At 35.7% G+C, this 22,324-nt stretch overlaps 1 long non-coding RNA gene across 1 annotated transcript; it reads left to right on the forward strand.

The window, feature by feature from the left end:
* Positions 1 to 7: 7 nt before the first annotated feature.
* Positions 8 to 11,950, forward strand: LOC146732314 (uncharacterized). Its single transcript, XR_014927054.1, has 3 exons — positions 8 to 140; positions 9,080 to 9,155; positions 11,567 to 11,950. It is a non-coding gene; the product is annotated as an uncharacterized LOC146732314 (long non-coding RNA).
* Positions 11,951 to 22,324: the final 10,374 nt, after the last annotated feature.

Below are 22,324 nucleotides of genomic sequence, written 5' to 3' on the forward strand. Positions count from 1 at the left end.
CCGCGAGGGGGAAATTTGAAAATATTACACAATGCAATGGCGGTGATTGTATGTATACAATGTATGACAGTCTGTATCCTGTATGTAGATGTACTCCATTGTGATGTCTCGCGTAATTAAGAGTCAATCCAGTAGCAAAGGTAGGGTGGTGCATTATTTTATTTTAGAAAAGAGTTCCATAATGCCCCCGTCACCGCTAACCTGAACCACAGTCCCTCTATCACAGTCCCTGATAGAGGGACTGTGCCTGAACCCTAACACTTCAGCCACCTCATGTATTTTATATGATTTGTATTTTATTTTCCCATACTGCGCCCTCTGATGGCATAGTACTAGTAGTGTAATAAAGTTATTATTAATAATTATTGATGACTCAAAGAGGAGTATATCACACTCCCTCAAAAACTGTGGGTATATGGAGGAGGGATACTGGAGGGGCGATTCACAGTCAATTCGTCCCAATGCACTTAACATTCGTTCCAACACATTCGTCCCAGTTCACATTCGTCCCATTTTTTTGGTCAGCTTGACGATATTGGGCAGAGTCAATTTCTGTGTTTGTGTGCAAGATGTTGACATCGACGTGCGGTATATTGGATGGTTTATGTATTGAACTTTTGAAATACAGTTGTAATTTCTTAATTGATCTTCTAGTTAAATTATTTAATTTAATTCATGAATCTTCAATATTTCCGGATATTTGGAGTACCAGTATAATTACACATTTATATAAAAAAGGTGACAAACATGATCCCCAAAACTACAGAGGAATATCTGTATCTAGTTGTATTGGTAAACTGTTTTGTAGCATAATAAATTCTCGACTTAATAACTATATTTAAGAGAACAAACTAATCTATAATAACCAAGCTGGTTTTAGAAAGAACCATCATACTATTGATCATATTTTTTGTCTTAAAAACTCTAATTTCAAAACAATTATGTAAGAAAAAGGGGCTTTTTGTATGTTTTGTTGATTTTGCTAATGCTTTTGATTCAATTTGAAGAATAGGACTTTTTTACAAACTTCTTATACAAAAATTAATAACTTTATTACACTACTAAAAAACCTTCAGAGGGTTTTTGTATGGTAAGGAACATAAATACATACAATACATAAGAGATAAAAATAAAATGTTAGTAAAATAAAATAAAAAAATAAATTAATTACTTTCTGTGGTTTTAAAAATTGTGCTCTTTAAGTATTTTGCTAAAGCTATATTATTCTCCATAATCTTTTTAAATATGGAATTCACATCCATTGTGTAAATATTTATTGAACACTCATCAAACAGTTTTTTTCTTTGTTCTATATAGCCAGTACAAAATAGCAGGAAATGTTTTTCATCTCCTAATGCTTTAGTGTTACATTTATTACAGTGTCTATTTTCTAATTCTATTTTGGGCTTTGTACATGTTATCAATGGAAGGGTTTACTGTCTCATTAAAAATATGTACTCCAATACTAAAGCACATATAAAAATATCAAATTTAATTACCCAGAGTTTTGATGTTACAAAAGGGGTGAAACAAGGCTGTGTGATTAGTCCAAAATTATTTAATGTTTTCATTAATGATATTAAAGACCGCCATGACAAAATAAACACAGAACCACCAACATTGAATAATACACCAGGAAACTCATTAATATATATATGGCTCTCATTTCCACAACATCAGATGGACTTCAGCAAGCTTTGAATGAACTTGAACAATATTGCTCAAATTGGCAACTTAAAATAAACATATCTAAAACTGAAATTGTTATTTTCAATAAATCACCACTGCAAAAAAGATACTTTTTTACTATTGGCAACCAATGCATTAAATGTAATAAACAGTATATTTATTTAGGGATTATTTTCAGTTCAAATGGTAATTTCAATGAGGCAACAGCCAATATAGCAGAGAAAGCTGGAAAAGCACTTTTTGCTATGAACAAAATACTATGGGATAATAAAAATATTAAACTTTTTTTACATTTATTTAATGCTTTTATAAAACCCATCCTTCTGTATGGATCAGAGGTATGGGGACAAAGTTTCATCAACAACAACAAATGGGAAAAAAACACGATAGAAAAAATTCATTTGAAGTTTTTTAAGCAAATCTTGCAGATTAACAGGACCTCATGTAATCTAGCAGCTTAAGCAGAATTGGGGCAATATCCTCATTTAATTGACATCAAAAAACAAATAATAAATATTGGCTGCATATCGTAGAATTACCAGATGTTAATCTAACTAAACAAGCATTCTATGAACAGAAAAAGTCATCTATATCAAATAGTTGGTTCATTAATCTTAAAATCATATTACAGGAAGCATCATTAGATTTTCTTCTGAAAAGAAAAATCCTCAAAACACAAACAGCAACAATTTGTAAAATTTTACAATCAAATTTATTGTTGCAAACACCCTATGTAACCTACTCTTTTTTACACGGGAACAATAAAGTTCATTTATTCATTCATTCATATACATTGTAGGTTTACGTTGCAGGTTTGGCCAACTGTATATAGTTACTGACACGCTTGCAATTCCTACCACCTATTAGGCAATGTCACAGCATTTTGGCTACATTTCCAACAAATTCAAAATCACTCAATAATTTTGTTGACTTTACATTTGTACTATGATTACATTTGAGTTTTGATAATTTTAATGTATACAAAAATACCTCCAAAATAAGAGAATTTAGTATAGCCTTGACAAAAAAGCATTATTTTTTCTTTTCTTAATATTGCATTTTTTTTCGATCTGCGTAACTTCATGTGGAAATCCTAATGAGATTTAAAGTTCACAACTGACGGTTTTGCAATATTAGAGATTGTGAATTTGTCATGGAGGCTGCAAACTACAATTTTTGTTATAGATATTGTATTCATTGACATTTATTTGTATTTTGTATTTACTTTTGCCATGAGTTCCACAGTATCTTTTTCTTACTGGTGTGACTACAGTGACTGAGTAGTGTACTCAGGAGTTGTTTTTTGTCGATTGTTATCAGTTGTTTTGTGTTCTTGGAATTTTGTACAAAAATCAACAACGGTTAAATAGGTATTTTATTCCCACTTTGCAGTTTATCGTAGTTATTACTTGTACATGTTTACTTAGTTCTCCAGCATAAAAATTGGATTGTTCGGAAGCATGAGATTGTAATGTAAATTTTGTTTATTTATGTTGTACGATGACGCTTTCTCCAGGACCTTCAGAATCCCATGTTGACTATGTCCTGGCCCGTTTTTGACTCCCGTGTGCGAAGCACAAAAAGGGAGTCTTTGCAGTTAGTGTGTCTGTATGTGTGTCTGTCTGTGTGTGTGTGTGTGTGTGTGTGTCCGCCTGTTCCACTGATATCTCAAGAACCATACATCAGTTTTTGATGAAACTTGGTGCATAGATGCTCTGGGCCAATGCGCAGATTTGATTAGGTTTTGGTAAAAATCCATGCATATTAATTACCTAATTTGCATGATATTTAGCTGATTTCTAGCTGTTCCATGACTGTTCCACTGATATCTAAAGACTCACTCATTGGATTTTGATGAAATTTGGCACACAGATGCTCCAAACTAATGCACAGATTAGTTTTGGGTAAAAATCTGTCCAATATTAATTACCTAATTTGCATAATGATTAATCAATTTTTGACTTTTCCACTGATATCTCAGGTACTAATCATCACATTTCAATAAAACTTGGTACATAGATGTCATAGGACACTGCACAAACCTCATAGTTTTTAGGGTAATATCAGTAGATATTAATTACCTAATTAGCATAATTAATTTTCAGCTTTTGATATTTCAAGTAGTAATTGTCACATTTCAATGAAACCTGGTACATAGATGTCATAGGACGCTGCACATACCTGATAGTTTTTAGGGTAATATGAGTACACATTAATAACCTAATTTGCATAATTAATTAATTTTCAGCTTTTGATATTTCAAGTAGTAATCATCACATTTCAATGAAATTTGGTACATAGATGTCATAGGACACTGCACAGACCTGATAGTTTTTAGGGTAATATCAGTATATATTAATTAGCTAATTTGCATAATTAATTAATTTTCAGCTTTTGATATTTCAAGTAGTAATCATCACATTTCAATGACACTTGGTACATAGATGTCATAGGACACTGCACAGATCTGGTAGTTTTTAGGATAATATGAGTATATATTAATTAGCTAATTTGCATAATTAATTAAATTTCAGCTTTTGATATTTCAAGTAGTAATCATCACATTTCAATGACACTTGGTACATAGATGTCATAGGACACTGCACAGACCTGATAGTTTTTAGAGTAATACGAGTACATATTAAATACCTAATTAGCATAATTAATTAATTTTCAGCTTTTGATATATCATGTAGTAATCATCATATTTCAATGAAATTTGGTACATAGATGTCATAGGACACTGCACAGACCTGATAGTTTTTAGGGTAATATCAGTATATATTAATTAGCTAATTTGCATAATTAATTAATTTTCAGCTTTTGATATTTCAAGTAGTAATCATTACATTTCAATGACACTTGGTACATAGATGTCATAGGACACTGCACAGACCTGATAGTTTTTAGGGTAATATGAGTACATATTAATTACCTAATTTGCATAATTAATTAATTTTCAGCTTTTGATATATCAAGTAGTAATCATCATATTTCAATGAGACTTGCTACATAGATCTTCTAGGATTATGCAGAGACCAGATTAGTTTTAATTGGATATTAATTACCTAATTTGCATAATGTTCCACTGATATATAAAGAACCACAAATTGGATTTTAATGAAACTTTTAAAGAGAACTATGCATAAACCAAATTAGTTTTTGGTAAATATCTATGCTTATTAATCACCTAATTAATATAATTAATTAACACTGATATCTCAATTACTGATCATCACATTTGAATAAAATTTGGTGCATAAATGCTCTAGGACAATAGACAGGCCTGATTAACTTTGGGTTAAAATTTGTTCATATTAATTCTCTAATTAACATAATAATTCATAATTTTTTTGTTCTGTTCTGTTCATATTAGTTACCTGATTTACATAATTAGTTTTCAGCTTTTCCATCAATATCTCATGTACAAGTAGTTTTGAATTAATTTTTAATGTGTCTTCAATACTCTCAGCACACAGGAGTTTTTTCTAAGCTTTCTTTGATCATACTTGATGTCAGTGTCTGACTGGTATATACAAAATACGACCAAGTAAAAATCAGTTGCCCATGCCAAGAGAGCTGCAGAACCAAAACAATCTGTCAGCCGTCGCCGTCCACAGCAGCGATATGATTTTACACATCGAAATTGAGAATTGCAAGTGTAGAAATATTGCATAGAAATGAACACTAAATACATCTATCCCGGCCAGCAATAAAATCATCAATCTTCATGAGTGATGTAACTGTTATTTCCATCTATTTGCTTCTATTCTCACTATCCTAAAACCACAGTCAGCTGGCGCGCACACGTGCTAATTAAATAAATACGATATTTACTATATTTACTTGCATGTACATCTTGAATGCATCATAAAACTAAATAAGAGACAAGTTGTGAAACGCGTTTTTCAGATTCCTACAAATCAGAACAAAAATACCAATATTAAAACGCTCTAGTGAATGTTGTCAAATTTGCTAGTTTGGATATTTTTGTACAGTGGCGTAAACATTGCAAAACAATCAAAGACGCGCTGAACAGGAAGTCCATTCTGTGCTAGTACCATTGTCAATTTTTGGAGAGTAGAAAACTATTTATACAGGGGACGCTCCAGTAGGAAATTGTTAAAATTGCTCGATTGGCATATCAAAATGCTTCAGGGTTTCAATGTCTAGGATACACAATTACATTACGCCCAAGGACTGTCGGCAGTCTAACATTAAACACAAAAATAACTTACTTTCCTGAGGTTCATATAGCATTTTTTATTATTCAGACATAGGTTGATACGAAACATATTAAATCTTTTTTTGCTATGAATTATATGTAAACTTTGTTTTATCATGAAAGGATGTTTGACACTCTCCATCAACTCCCTACAAATGCTGAAATCCGCTAACCTGATTGGTCCAGAATGCCAATAACCAATCAGATTACTTCATGGTAATGTCCACATTTTCAGATTATTGATGATTGCAAAAACACATTCCTTCAAGTAAATTTTGTTATAATTGAAGTATGATTTGTTGATGTTGATTTTGCTGTATGATGTTTTGTTATTTAAAACTGGTCTGAATTTTCATGTTTTTACATTTAACCATATACAAACTTTGTAATTTACATGGAAGCACTACTGGTAGAGCAATTACTGTAGATGTCTTTCCTCAGAAAATTTTGTATTATACTAATACATTTTTGTAAATAATATCAAATTAATTATAATATCACTTTGGGAGAGAAAATTCTGATTTATTTTACACAGATTCCAAAAAACTATGTAGGCTGAAAATGAAAATTAAGACATTACAAATTGTGCATTGTTCAGCAACATTAAAAATTTGTTTGTATCGCAGCAACATGATTTTCTTTTGTTCCAATACATTCTCCAAGCATCGACAGAATATGCTGATTTACTAGTAGTCTCTGCTACAGGCAAATTTGAATATTCTTGTATACTTAACGTGTGCCTTTGATGAATGCTTGACCATCTATATAGTGATATCTAAAACAGTAGAAAGACGAACAGATCATTGTGAACATTGTTTTGCTTTGTTTTTCGCATTTTATCTGGAACGTCTCAGCAGAATTACATAGCTCATCTCATTCACATGATTCTATTGCTGAATGTTACACAGAAAGTGGGTGCAGCTCCTTTATGCCATTGTGCTCAAGAAATATATAAATAAATAAAAAAACAAAACTTTGAATATAGAAAAATGTACAAACTCTCAGATTAAGGTATAAAAGAATCTGATTCTGGACCTTCAACCACGTCACTAAGGGCAGAAATCGGTCAAGGCTTGGAGAATTGGATCCCATAGTGCTACATTTTGAATTGGAAACATTTAACATACTAGCGCAGTGTTACCATTTTTCTTCTTTACGCTTTAGCAGTTTCGAAAATAAATACCTTTGAATGTTCTTCATGAAAAATGCCTTGGTGCTGAGTACACTCTTGATTAATATCGAGTCTAGTGATCAAGATGGCAATGTGCATGTGGTAGGATATTGGACTTTTTGATATCGTATTCACTTTCAGTTTAAATTAACATATAAATTATAGTTGATGAAGAGAGTGTTGAGATTGATTCACAGGACGCACCCTTTTTTTAATATCTTTTCCAGTATAGAAAATAATGGGCTTGGCCCCAAATACATGTATGAGTATTCATGCATTGGCCTGTATTAAAGGCTAAAAAAATGGCCTGAGAACTTAAAAAAGCTCTTGACACTGCTCTACGTTATTAAAATCTTTTCAAAATTGTATGGATAGAGAGAGTAATTTAATTGGCTTGTTTGGGTATTGACTTAAACCATTGTTATAGCAAGTGGAGAGATCACACACTTTGAAAGGAAGTAAGGTCTGTATATTTATGACTTAGCATGATATATCATAGGTACACAACGTAAAAGTCAATAAAGTTTTTTTAATCAGAATCTCCATTTTATAAGACTTCATAAACTATGTACTGTCAAACCGGTCACATTGTCTGTTACATGTATGTTGATCTAACATGCTCATTCATGCATGTATGCTTTAGAATTCAGGTAAACCTGATAATCACTCAAACCCTTCTATTATTACTGAACTACATAATAGTGAAGTGGAGGAAGAATTCTTATACATATTTCTCAGTATTTTTCACAAAGAATTTGAATAGGTACATGTATATACATGTAATACTAAGTGATTGAAGTACACATATGGTATGTAGGTACATAACTACATATGGTATGTAGGTACATGTAATAATAATAATAATAATAATAATAATCATAATAGTCTTTATTGAAACCGTATCCCGGAGTGGGATCTTAGTTGAAAATACAATAAAGTACCGGTAATACAAAAAGATAGCAAACAAAAAAAAACAAAATACAAGACATTCATGGACATTTGAATAAAGAAAAGAAGAAAAAAAAATTAAATTATTTGGTGGTTGGTTGAGGCATCTGGCATTTTAAGATTTTTCTTGTCGTAATTTGAAACAAGTGTGGATGAATTTTTCTAGTTCAATGATTGTTTTGTCATTTTTACTTTTTAGTATATCTGTAAGTTTTTCGTCATCTGTCCCCAAGTTGCTTTTAATGTATTTAATATTGATTATCATGATTTCTCGTTCCTTCTTGTATAAATTACAATTGAGAAAAAAATGTTTTTCGTTTTCAATTTCCTGTTTGTCACAAACTGAGCAAATTCGGTCCTCCGCTAAAATGTTATTATATCTGCCCCTTTCGATTTGAAGGGTATGAGCACTTATTCTGAGTTTTGTCATAGCAGCTCTATGATTTGGATTTTTGATTGTTGTGAGATATTTTTTAGTCCCCGGTCAGGCACAGCCTGAAAAGGGGACTTTATAATTCAGGTTATGTCCATTTTTCCGTCTCCAACATTTTCTCAGAAATTCTACAGCAGATATCAGTGAAACTTGGCAGGTTGATGAACAAGTCTCTGCTAAGTATGCACGTAATTTTTTTTTTCAGATCTGAAAATCCCAAGTGGGTCTTTTTCACGATTTTCATCAAAAATTACTTCTCCCGGCAACATTGACAGAACGTCTGCGCATGCTCAGAATAAATTAATTACTGTAAAATACTTTATTTTTGCTTGCAACATTTTTTTGCTATTTTCGCTGGAGGAATGTTTCAGTTAAAATAAAATCTAGCGAATATACCCTTTTCTTATATTTTACAGTCAACTTGTCGAAAATCAATGAAAATAAATTCAATACAAAACACCCAGAAAAAGTCTTTTCAGCAAATGATAATCCAGCTGAAATAAAATATTTTACAGTAGATTAGATCTGTGAGTAACGCTGCTGTTATTACGGCACGTGATTTCTCCATTGCGTGCAATTTATTATAGTACTGTTTATACCTGTGTTCTGTTAGGCTCAGTGGTCTCATTCACTAGTTTATTTGATTTCAAGAACTTCAAGAAGGCGGCATAAGAGACGTGTTTGCAAAGGTAAGTTCTCCAGTTTCAACAAAATTGAATGTATATTGAGGTACGATTGGTGTACATTCCCTGACGGACATGAATATTATGATGATTGCCAGATTTATATTCTTGTGAAAAGCCAAAAAAGCAAGCAATTGTCTCCAATCTACGAAACTAGTTCGTAAACTGTCAAATTATTGTACATGGGGGACATAGTTTTCAACTACGGTAAATCGTTATCCGGTCTTTTGTTTGTGTCGCGATTTCCGAAATATCCACAACTCGGGGGGGGGGGGTTGTCCCTGTATCGATCAATTTATTCATTATATAATAGTAGGTTGCCTATGATTATTTTTGGTATTTTTTATGTTGTGAGCGCATTAAACTGTTAGTTGTAATGAAGATTTTGCCGATCTCATGCGATTCAACATGGCGGATGTACAGTGACAACACGTGTATGGACGGTCGGTCAAGTAGTCTGCAACGGACTATGAAATCGCCCGGCGTTTTTTCGGCAGTTTTTTTTTTTTAATATTTTGGATATTTCATTACCGTAGTCATTGACACCTATCCAAGAGTATGATGTTATTGTGAATAGCCTGAATGGGTAAGCTTCGTTTTGACAATGAGCTGTTATTTCTGTGAACAATGTTAAATTATTCTTTGAATGCTCAGTTTATTTTTTGAAAACAACTAATTTTTGGATTTAAAAAAAAAATCATGCTGTTTTCCCCGTCAAAATCAAAGCATAAAGATCTTCCTACAACATCGGTGAATCTCTACAGTACCGTGTTGCGTTCACCATGAGGTCACTGAATCGTCATTAACATATTTAAATGAGCCACGTGTAAATGGGAACATGGCGGATATTGTATGGTATCGATCATTTACATTCGACCGAAATCATTCGTTTACGATGAAACTAAGTTGAATATTACTTCCAATTCATAAAAATTCAACTAATTAATTGTTTGTGCGTTATTATAATCATTACTGAATAATAATCAACAATTGCAATATTTCGAAAACAAGTAAGTTATTCACTTGCGAAACACAGAATGACCAGATTGTGCTACCGTGATCATTTGCTACCGGTACTAACCACTAAGCAATGTATTCGTGTTTGTATTTATTCGAAACTTCTTTTAGAACATACTTTACTTTCGTTATCAACAAAATTATAAAAAAATAATGCATATAATTATGTAATTTTTTTGGGGGGATTCAATTCCAACATTTCGCAGTGCCTATGAACCAAAGGCCTTTCACTCTTCTCTGAGTGTGACACCTAAACCAAAGGTTTTATGGTGTATAAACTGGCACTAAATGAAAAGGCCATTGAACCTTATTCAAATTTAAAAGTACATGTTATTATGTATTTCATTATGAAAACTGACTAAATTAAATGTGATCTTATTTTTAATTGTTTGAACAGAATGATTTATATCGGTAATGACGTTTTCATCCAATATTAATTGTGCAATTGTTAAAATGCCTACCTACACATTTATTGTTTTTGTTTCTAAAATAGACATTTGTAAAAAAAAAATTAAAAAATCATGGTTGATTAAAATTCAAAAAACAAAACAAGATGTAGCCATGTAGCCCCTTTTCTGTTATGTTTCCAACTTCTTCCAAAGTAAAACTGGCGAAGGCATGTAATTGCCATACAATCATCAATTGTGGGAAAACTTGTATGTTATTGAAAATCTTTATTTTGTTGTCTGTGAATTAATATAATATTTGAAATGGCGTAATGGTGCAAAATATTCTCAAACAATTGGTCTTCTGGTGGCACTACACTGCGCATTTATGCACAGTCAGTATCCCAATGCGCGATCTCAGCTTACTAAGTGATGATGGTGGTTGAAATGGAAAACTGAATACAAAAATCCAGTAACATCCCAAACGAATTTCCGTCTGCTGTGAATGCATGTTTCGTTGCATCAAATAAATAACCCAATTATATGATAGAAGCTTGCGATCTTGTGCCATACAGGGTCAAGTGATTGAGCAATAAAAAACATGGTACCAATGATCTGAAATTTCAGGAGTGCTCGCTGAAAGTTTATCAATCTTGCGTATTGTCTTGTTCTTTTTCAATCCTGCATTTCAGTTACTAGAATTTATACTAAAAAAAATAGTTTCTGTTTTTCTTCTAATAACTTAGCCACTCTCAAAAACAAATATTTTTCCATGGTTGAAATGCAAGAATACAAAACTACTGTGATTGCATAGCGATACCTGTAGGGCCATTGTCAATTAGTTCACCTGATCAACACAGCGTTATACATAGGGCTGTTATTGAATCAAGGAGAGTAAAATCTTGTGATATTAATCTCTAGAACCACTCAGATTGGTATATTATGTCTTATGAACCCACATGTGTATATCTTGGACAATACCCATTTTAAACTTTTTTTTTTTTTTTTTTACAGTGGTACTGTGAACTGCTTCAATTTCATAAGGCAATTTTTTCTGGGTTCCTACAACATGGAGTGTCAGGGACTTTATTGAAATGTTGTACACAAATTTCATAAAATCCTGAATATATCTAGAAGTGAAAATTAAATGGTTTACAGTATTTTATACCCATTTATAATGATTGAAATGCAATAATGTCACTGCACTAAAAAGACTTCGAACAATTATTGTTACTTCTCCATTGAAGGTTATGAGCAGACCAACCTTTATCACTACTGGCTTTCTTAATTATTACATGTACTTGCTCTGAAAACATAGCTTTTACAATTGTTTAAATTAACAGATGTTGTTCTATGTACAATGAATACATTTTATATAATAAACCTTACTGTATTAATAACAAATTGTATTTGACAACATGAGAATGATTCTGATGCCCAGTGGTGATGTTGAAACAAACTCAGGTCCTGGTAATATACTAAGACTTGATTAACAAAGAAGTCATGTACATCAAGGTTCACTCAGATTTATGAATGCAGTTTCTTGAGCAAGTATACATGTATGACAAATAGTTTTGTTGCACTTGTGTACTCTGAGATTCTGAACATGGATCTAAGGAAACTTTTGGTTGTCAGTACAAAACTAGATTATGGGAAATCACTTTATGATGAGTTGTACCCACAAAAAGTACATATTTATTCACCTGTTTGCAGATGTTCCTTGTACTACCTGCACTTTATAATCAAATAACGGGGACTGTGACATTTCATGTCTTGTTATATGCAAATTCTGTTTTAATTTTCCTATAGGTTTTTACCTTTATTGTCATCGTGTAATTTTTCTGTGCTATGTATTTCAAAGGATTGTTCTAGTTTGCGCGTTACTGTTTCAGTGATTTGTTTGTCATCAAGAGATTTATGATTTTCCCAAATATTTCTCATATTTGAATTTTCTAAAATTTGTTTTATGTCTGTTACCCAGTTGTCTTTTCCTTTTTTATCAAGATTTATTCCAAGATTGTAAGCTTCATGTACTAGCGAATTTGGGTTAGAATTATTTATTTTGATCCAATATTTGACCATATATTTTAAGCTTGTTGCTAGGAAAGGATATCTTCCCAACTCTAGTAGGCTTGCCAAATTACCGGTACCTGCTTTGCTATTTACTTTTAGAAGGTATTTGCAGAAATGTATTTGTACTTTTTCCATTGGTGTAGACAGATTTGCCATAAGATGCGATTTGTTGACGTTCTCGCTTGTCTAAATTTCACTGCAGTAAAACATAATTGGTTTTACAGTTGCATCAAACATTTTTAAGTATGTTTTGATTGGAATTAGTTATTCTGAGAATAGCATTTGTTTCATTTTGAAACATGCCTTCATTGCTCTAGCTCTGAGGTCTACTTGTGCTCCGATGAATTTACCTGATTTGTGTAGTTTAATGCCGAGGTATGTATACATATGGTATGTAGGTACATGTATACATATGGTGTGTAGGTACATGTATACATATGGTGTGTAGGTACATGTATACATATGGTGTGTAGGTACATGTATACATATGGTGTGTAGGTACATGTATACATATGGTGTGTAGGTACATGTATACATATGGTGTGTAGGTACATGTATACATATGGTGTGTAGGTACATTGTATACATATGGTGTGTAGGTACATGTATACATATGGTGTGTAGGTACATGTATACATATGGTGTGTAGGTACATGTATACATATGGTATGTAGGTACATGTATACATATGGTGTGTAGGTACATGTATACATATGGTATGTAGGTACATGTATACATATGGTGTGTAGGTACATGTATACATATGGTGTGTAGGTACATGTATACATATGGTGTGTAGGTACATGTATACATATGGTGTGTAGGTACATGTATACATATGGTGTGTAGGTACATGTATACATATGGTGTGTAGGTACATGTATACATATGGTGTGTAGGTACATGTATACATATGGTGTGTAGGTACATGTATACATATGGTGTGTAGGTACATGTATACATATGGTGTGTAGGTATATGTATACATATGGTGTGTAGGTACATGTATACATATGGTATTTAGGTACATTGTACATGTATACGTATGGTATGTAGGTACATGTTTACATATGGTATGTGGGTACATGTATACATATGGTGTGTAGATACATGTACATGTATACATATGGTGTGTAGGTACATGTATGCATATGGTATATAGGTTTGTGTATACATATGGTATGTAGGTACATGTATACATATGGTGTGTAGGTACATGTAAACATATGGTGTGTAGGTACATGTATACATATGGTATGTTGGTTCATGTATTCATATGGTATGTTGGTACATAGCAATTCAACGAATTTATTTTTTGTACGTTAATATAAACACTACTGAGTACTAATCAACAATTGCAACACTTTGAAAACAAGTAAGTTACCGTAATCACCTGTGAAATGCAGCGCTACCGTACCATGATGATTTGCTACTAAGCAATGTGTTTGTTTTTATTTTAAACTTCTTTAAGAATATAATTTTCGTTACCAACAAAATTAAAAAAAATATTAAATATAGTGAGTATTTTTTGTTGTCATGTGAACAGTTTTTTTGATTGACTGTAATTTTCCAACATTTCTTGATGCGCATTGTAGAACCAAATTAAGGCCTTTCGTTCCTTCTTGACGCCTATTTAAAAGATTATATGGCATCTTGTTTTTTGCCAGCCACGAAGGTAACACTAGATAAATTTGAACGATACTGCCAACCATTCCATGCATTTTTTATCGACGCACGGCGGCACACAAATCGAGAAAAGTATTGTGCTTGCAACAATTTCGCGCAATACGCCACCATCGTACAGTGACTAATTTTAATAGTAATATTATAATATTTATTCAACATTAAAACAAACTACAGTGAGTTCTATGGTTCTATACAGTAAAGTTAACAAACTAAGCAGAATGCTAAATAAAAAGCTAAATAATATTACAAACACATAAAGAATCACAATAAACTTGTATGATACGTACAGTACAATACAATACACTAACTACTATTGCTAAGGAGTGGAAAATCACATTAGAGTCATAACTATGGTGAAAAGAATATTTTTAAATTTGGTGGAGCTGCTCATATATTATTCGCATACATTTTTGTATGTGTTGTGCAGTTTCCCAGCCAGTCCGACTCGAGTAGTGATTGGTTTGCTATTTCATTACATCTTGCGGCCTTTCAAACAGTATATTGCTAGAAATGCATCATTTGTTGTCCATTTATATTCCTAATTAAAAGAGACAGTGAAAAGTTTGCATATACACCAGTAAAAGCACATTTTAGAAGCAAGGAAACAATTTACCGGATATTTTAGAAATTTTCTGAGTCTTCTCAGGTTTCGAGGCAACTGTGCAGTGATTGTAGTCAGAATTTACCAGCATGGAACCTGCATTCAAAATGCACGACTCTCCCGCTGATTTGGGTGAGGCCGAGGCTCAGGCTAGTTGCACCGGGTCTCCTCTGGGACTTCGGGCACTAAATGCCAATGGAGATCCTGATTCCAGAGGGAACCAACCCTGTCATAAGACGCACAGTCGAACACGTTCTCGCTCACATATTTAAGTTGAAAGGAGGCAGTTCGTCCGCGTCGGATACAGTGGGTACCTCTAGCGGTCCCCCAGAGTCTTCCATTCGTAATGACTTGGTGAGCCACGGTGTTGGGGGTGATGCGGAGCATCATCGATCCTAGTGGTAGGATGTATATACCCCCACTCTCGATCCTTAGGCAACCACTTACTGTTGCTTCAACATTTATGGGATCACAGGTGCCGGGATCCAAAGCAACCCCATCGGCACGTCTCCCCTGGTCCGGCCGAGTGCTTAGTGTGGCAGACGGTGTTGATGGGCGGACATTGGTCAGCCGCGGAGGAGGTAACGCCTAAGGCCCTCGGGTGGGGTAATCTTATGCAAAAGGCTTTCCGCTGGACCAAACGCTACCCGGTCAGTGTGATTTCAGGAATAAGACCCCAGAGTATGGGATGAGATCAAACACCCCCAACCGGATCCCAAGGCTCCTTCTCCAGACCCCGGTACCATGAATTTCTGTTTGGCAAACCTGGTAAAGGGGGCGGCCGCGTTCCATGGGTGTTCTCGTCAGCTCAGTCTGAGACGAACCATCACGCCCTGAGGGCAGACTTGCAACCCATTCCTCAGGATTCTAAGACCTCGGAGGCAGAACACACCAGCCTCCTAGACCAGGCGGTACAATTACTAGTCGGCCACCGCACAGCTACGTGCGACATCCTCCAGTGTCACCTAGCACTCCTGGCCATAGCTACTACTGTGCAATGAGACGCAGTCTTAGACGTGTGTGTTTTCGCCGGCTTACTGAGTCAGGGGTACGTCACCGCCTCAGTTACGCAGACTGGACATCTTCCACCCTCTTTGATGGGGAGATGGCGAGTGCAGTCTCGAAGTGCAATGAACCTGAGGGCGCCCCAAGCACAGAAAACACAACGCCCTAAGGCGATGTCTGCTAGCCAGAGGCAGCCAGGAGGCAAGCACTCATACCCTTCAGCGGGAGGGAAGTGTAGCGGCGCACCCCCAGGGAAGAAGGGGCCAGATGGTGCCTCCTCCTACTCGGGCGGTCGTCCACCCTGGCAGCAGGGGAAGCATGTTTTATGCTTACCTCTGTCTTCGGCGAGAGGCCCAGGTCACAACAACTATTTCAGGCCTCATGGAAACTCACCTCATGGGATTAGAGAGCCCCCACCTCGCAACCGCCGAACCCATGGCCACATATCTCTGTCGCACACAGATTGCGCCAGTGTATTCTGGTTTGGAGGAAACTGGTGACCGATACAGGGAACCACGGACATCTCCAACTCTCCTGTCAGTGCCTCCTCCTCTGGGGCACTGCTAGGGGACCCCCGCAAGGCGAAAGCAATCAGACAAAAAGTAGGTTGCTGGAAAAGGCCACCATACACAAGGTAGATCAGCTGGCACTAAGTCCAGGCTACTACTCAAATGTGTTTGTAGTACTAAAATCTACAGGCAGCTGGCGTGCAGTTCTGGACTTAAGCAGACTAAATAAGTATGTGCTCCTCGATCGGCTCCGCATGGAGACGCCAAACAGCATACTTCTCTCTATCCACCAGTTCGACTGGCTAGCCTCACTAGACTTAAGCGATGCCTACCTGCACATACTGATGTACCCAGCGAGTTGCCACCTCCTTCGATTCGCCCACCTGGGCCAAGTATTCGAATTTTGGGTGCCCCCCTTCGGGTTATGCACAGCTTCCGACACCAGAGTGATGAAACAGGTACATGTAGTGCTGCTGCTTCACCAAATGTCAGTACACATCAATCCGTACCTAGACAACTGGTTATTACACAACCCAAGCAAGTGGTTATTAGCCGAGCAAGTAAGGCTAACGCAGTATTTACGTACTTCACCAGTTGAGCTTTAGTAAATCAGACAAATTCCCATTCCTAGTCAATGCAACAGTTGGTGTTCCTGGGCATTGAGTTCGACACAGAGATAGGCTTGGTACGTCCATCTCAGGCGCCTTGTCTGGCACTAAGCAGCCTAGCCGAACGACTAGTCAGCAGTCCCTCAGTGTCCCTCAGTGTCCCTCAGAGAACTAATGCAGATCATCAGAATGTTGACCTTTGTTCAAAGGTAGTTCCCCAGGCCGCATTATGCAGCCGCCCCGTACAACCCTTGTTGCTACAACACCGAGCTCACCTACAGGAACTAGACAGGCGGGTATTGATCTCAGACCAAGCGAAGGAAGCCCTGCCCTGGTGGTCGTCACTGGCCAACCTTGGACAGGGGGTCCCTGGACCCATTCGCCTCTGCTATGACTCTGGTAACAGATGCCTCCCTCCAAGGTTGGGGAGTGCATCTATTGGACGAACAAGCCCAAGGAGTATGGCCCCGGCATTGGGTTCAGGACCGCCATATCAACTGGCTTGAGCTGAAAGCAGTGCACTTAGCTCTACTATGCTTTCTACCCATGGACGTCTTATCGATCACGTGGACCCACATGGATGTGTACGCCTTTCCTCCCTTCCCGCTAATTCACCGGGTACTGGAGAAACTACAACGGGAGCCCACCTGCATATTGGTGGCACCCAATTGGCCAACCAAAGCCTGGTTTCCATTTCTGTTGGAAATGCTAGTCGAAACACCAGTAGTGCTCCCGGACCTACTGGACCTGCTGTCCCAACCGGACGACGCACTACCAACGAGCCCAGCGGTGTACCACTTACACGCGTGGGGGCTCTCAGTAGACTGGTACAGACGAAAGGTTTATCTGAGCGGGCTGTCAACGTCCTGGCCAGGGCGAACAGGGATTCCACCAATGCTGCATACAACTCGAAGTGGCGAGCATACACTGATTGGTGTAGTGGAAGGGAGATTGATCCATGACATCCCTCTATTGGCCAGGTAGCAGACTTCTTCATCCACCTGTTTGACAAAGTAGGTTTGTCCTATGCAGCAATCGTTGGGTACAGGTCCTATTATTAGTTTACTGCTTTCCATAATCAGAAGCCGAGACCCTGAACAAGGGAACAGCTTAATTGGAATTTGTCGGTTGTGTTGTCTGCTCTAAGCAGGGCCGTCTTTTGAGCCTCGCCAATCAGCACCACTCAAGTTTTTGAAGTGGAAAACAGGCTTCCTACTGGCCCTATCCTCAGGTAGGCGTCTGTCAGAACTAGGGGCATTTTCCTTCTCGGATGGGTAATACTGTCTATAATACTTTAACTTCCTCGACACAGAACTTGCAGAGACACTACCAAGTACGAACGTATGAGGTCTGTGCGATTGCTAACTCACTTGCGCTAGCGTTAGGTGCCCCCTAACATATACTGAGGGCAGGCTTCTGGAGAACGCAAAACGTCTTTATCAACTACTACCTACATGTAAGAGACACCCAATCCATTGAGGAGGGCCTATTTAGGTTGGGTCCCGTCGTAGCAGGTCAGATTCTGGTTGGTGACCCAGCCCAGACGACCACAAGGGTCCCTGTACATAGGCGATAGGTCGGTCTCAGCATTTTTGTGAACAGATTTCTCTATCGTCCACACTTCTTAGAAGTTTCCAGGTCTCGCTTTTCTCCCTATGTCCTCATGCAGAACTGTTTCAGTCTTCAAAAACATACTACCCCCTGAATTGGGTTTTGGGTCTAGCTTTCTTGGGCACACCAAACCCTAGCAGCATTTTTGGCTTTTGCTCCGGGGACAGCACAGACATGGTAAGACATCACCTTCTTTTTGGTCTTAACTAGGTGATGAGTGGAAGTTGTAGAGTGTATCATCTCAGATTGGAAAAAAAAACTTCATTTTCTGTTTGCTCAGAAAACCTGCCACCTATCGGCGTCTGACTGCCTGCAGTTCAAAATAGTCATTTTGACTGACTGGAATCTATGATGGGTAATTGAATGTAGTGAATTTAGGCAGAGGGTTCTCTGTATCTGTCTATTCACATAGTTCATACCACCCCACTCTTTTCGTTGCGTTGGTTAGGTCCTCGGTGCGAAGAGAAAGGAACCAGAGTGAAGGTGAAGGTAACGTGGCGTCGCCTCATTACCTCGGCCACATGGTTCGTGATGTAAGGGAAAAAATCTTGGGGTCATAGTGGTTTCCCTGACCTAGATTTTATCTCTCTGTCATTGGCAGAATCAATGATTAATGCCTACAGTTCAAAATAGTCATTTTGACTGACCGGAGTCTATGGTGGGTATGAACTATGTGAATAGGCATGTTCGGAGAACCCTCTGCCTAAATTTATACATTTACAACACACCTAAATTCATCCTGGTTAACAATATATTCATATTTGAAACTGGGCAGATAACAAATTTTTTGAATTATTGTTACCAAACAAGAAAAAAGTTTATGGCTAACAACGACCACATCATCATACGATACAAGATACAAAATATTTTATTTGGAACGTACACAATACAGAGCTTGAGTAAAGTCCAAAAAACAAAACAAAAAGAAATAACAATACAAAACAACTAACTAAATAACTAAACTAAAATAATTTCATAATCTGAAAAACAAAATTAGCTAAGTTGGTATAGATAAATTTATCATTACTAGAGAAAATCTGAAAATCTACAAATCTTTCTTACATAAATTTTGTAGATTGGGTGCATAAATATACAATTATTTATTTAAGAAACTTATCCCTGTGCCCAGTAATATCATTATGTTTGCAGTGCATTATATAATGTATTTCATAAATATACAATGATTTAAGAAACTTATCCCTGTGCCCAGTAATATCATTATGTTTGCAGTGCATTATATAATGTATTTCATAAATATACAATGATTTATTAAAGGAACTTATCCCTGTGCCCAGTAATATCATTATGTTTGCAGTGCATTATATAATGTATTTAATTCCCCAAGTCATCGTTGTTACATAAATTACATACTCTATTATCTCTATCAGTACCCTGGTAACGGCCTGTCTCAATAGGTAGAAAGTGTGTGGAAATACGGTATTTAGTTAAAGCTATTCTATGTTTCTTGTTTTTAATTTCATCCAAATAGTTATCTAACTTATAATTACTTTTAAATGTGTTGTAAGTGCTTAACTTAATATGGCCAATTTTCTGTAAATCATTTCCCCAATATTTAATGTAAATAAGCTTCATCTTCTCTTTGAACAAGTCACAGAAATTTGCTTGACTGATATCTACATTATCCATTTGAGTAATTCTCAACAGCTTTTGTACAAAGGTAAACCATTGGTCATGGGTGTAAGCACTGCTTTCTTTGAATGCTGCATTAATGATTGCATTGTTTTTTTTTACATGACATTCTTTGATATGATTTCATGACTGTCGTACAAATTTCTTCCATAATTGGGTACCGTCCCAACTCCCCATTATTTGATGCCATCTTATGAACCCCAAGTACTCTTTTGCAGAACTTAACATGAACTTTTTCAATTACCAATTTGTCTGAGAATAATTTTGAAATGAAATTGTCATCATCAATCTCAGACTTGTTAGTTCTTGATCCTTTAAAAGCATTTGTCAAGAACCCACCCCAAACATCCACACCATAAAGTATAATTGGTTTAACTAAAGAGTCAAACAGTTTACTTGCAAGACTTACTGAGTAACACTCATTAGAATCCCAGAGCATTTTAAATAACTTAAATAAAGCTTTCTGGGCTTTGTCTTGTAACCTCGACGTTGCTTCATTAAATTTCCCATTAGTCTGGAAAATATTGCCAAGGTAATTGTAAGAATCAACACATTCTAGTTGTGTTCCATTTATAAAAAACTTAAATTTGTCATTACATATTTTGTAAATGCACACCTTAGGATATAAATATTGTCAGTGGTACGATAGTTTTTCTTAAAAACAAATTGGTTATCCTTATCTTGTTTAGTTTCTTTTAAATAGTTAGATAGTCTACTGTTTAAAATCATTGTGTACAATTTTGATAGGCAACTGGAAATGGCTATCCCATTGTTGCAATCTGCTGGGTTACCAGATTTAAAAATGGGAGTAATGGTACTGCAGTTCCAAAATGATGGAAATTTTCCTGATTTGAACACTAGATTGAAAAGTTTAGTAATTGAGTTAACAATATAAGTTGCACAATTTTTAAGCATCTCATTTAAAATAAGATCATTACCAGACACTTTACCTGATTTAAGTAACCTAATGTGTTTTAGTACCTCACAATTTGTAAACTGAAAATCCAGATTGAGATTATTTTCATTTGACTTCTCCATTGTATTGATACTACCATTAATAGAATTGGGCAAATTATCATCACCTGTACAGAGTTGGCTATTTAAACTCTTGAAATGTTCAAGCCATGAATCTGAACTAATGCTATCATTACCAGACTTTATGTCATCAAGATTGCCCAATTCCTCTAAAAGTTTCCAGAAGAGTTTAGGATTAGACTGCTTCAGATTCATTATTTTGTCACACAATTTTATTTTGTAGTCCCTTTTTTAAATTTTAATCAGTTGTTTATACTTTTTATTGATACTGTATCTTTCTAAATTGTCTCTAAGGAATTTATCAAGTAAATTGGAGCATTTAATTAGTCTTTTACGTATCACACTAATATCTTCATCAAACCATTTTTTATTTTTTGGTTTATTAATTTTTTTCTTAATTCTGGGATGAATTAATTTAAGGGAAGATTTGGCTGCATCAGTAATTATGCTTTTAAAGTGGCTAACAGCCTCATCTATATTATCATAATCATGATTCTGAAACTCATTAAATTTATTGTTCATTGAATTACTGGAAATAGCTTTGATAAAGAATTTCACTCCCATTATCATCCCAAATGAATTTACCTGCTAATGGTAGAATATTACTGTTATTGTCGCTAACATGTTATATGTTAGCAGATAGTGAGAGTGAAATGGGGCAGTGGTCAGACAGGTGATTGAGTGGCTACACCTTGAAATATTGAACATTATGAAGTAGCGTTGAACTAATAACCCCATAATCTACTAAACTACTTTCCCTCATATTGATGACTGGTGTACTTTCCCATTGAATCACCTGGTACCCTTCCATTTAAAATTAAACAATTACTATTACAGCAAAGTTGAACCAACAATTTACCGTAATTGTTAACATGAATATCCATATTATTCCTAATATTACATTGATGATCCACTGGCATGTGGACTGGTAAGGGCAAGTGATCATTGCTATCATTGCTAATGAAATCATTCAGTTGGCCACTTCTAGCATTTA

The sequence above is a fragment of the Saccoglossus kowalevskii genome, chromosome 18, assembly GCF_978046115.1.
Source record: "Saccoglossus kowalevskii chromosome 18, keSacKowa6.1, whole genome shotgun sequence".
NCBI classification, from domain to species: domain Eukaryota; kingdom Metazoa; phylum Hemichordata; class Enteropneusta; family Harrimaniidae; genus Saccoglossus; species Saccoglossus kowalevskii.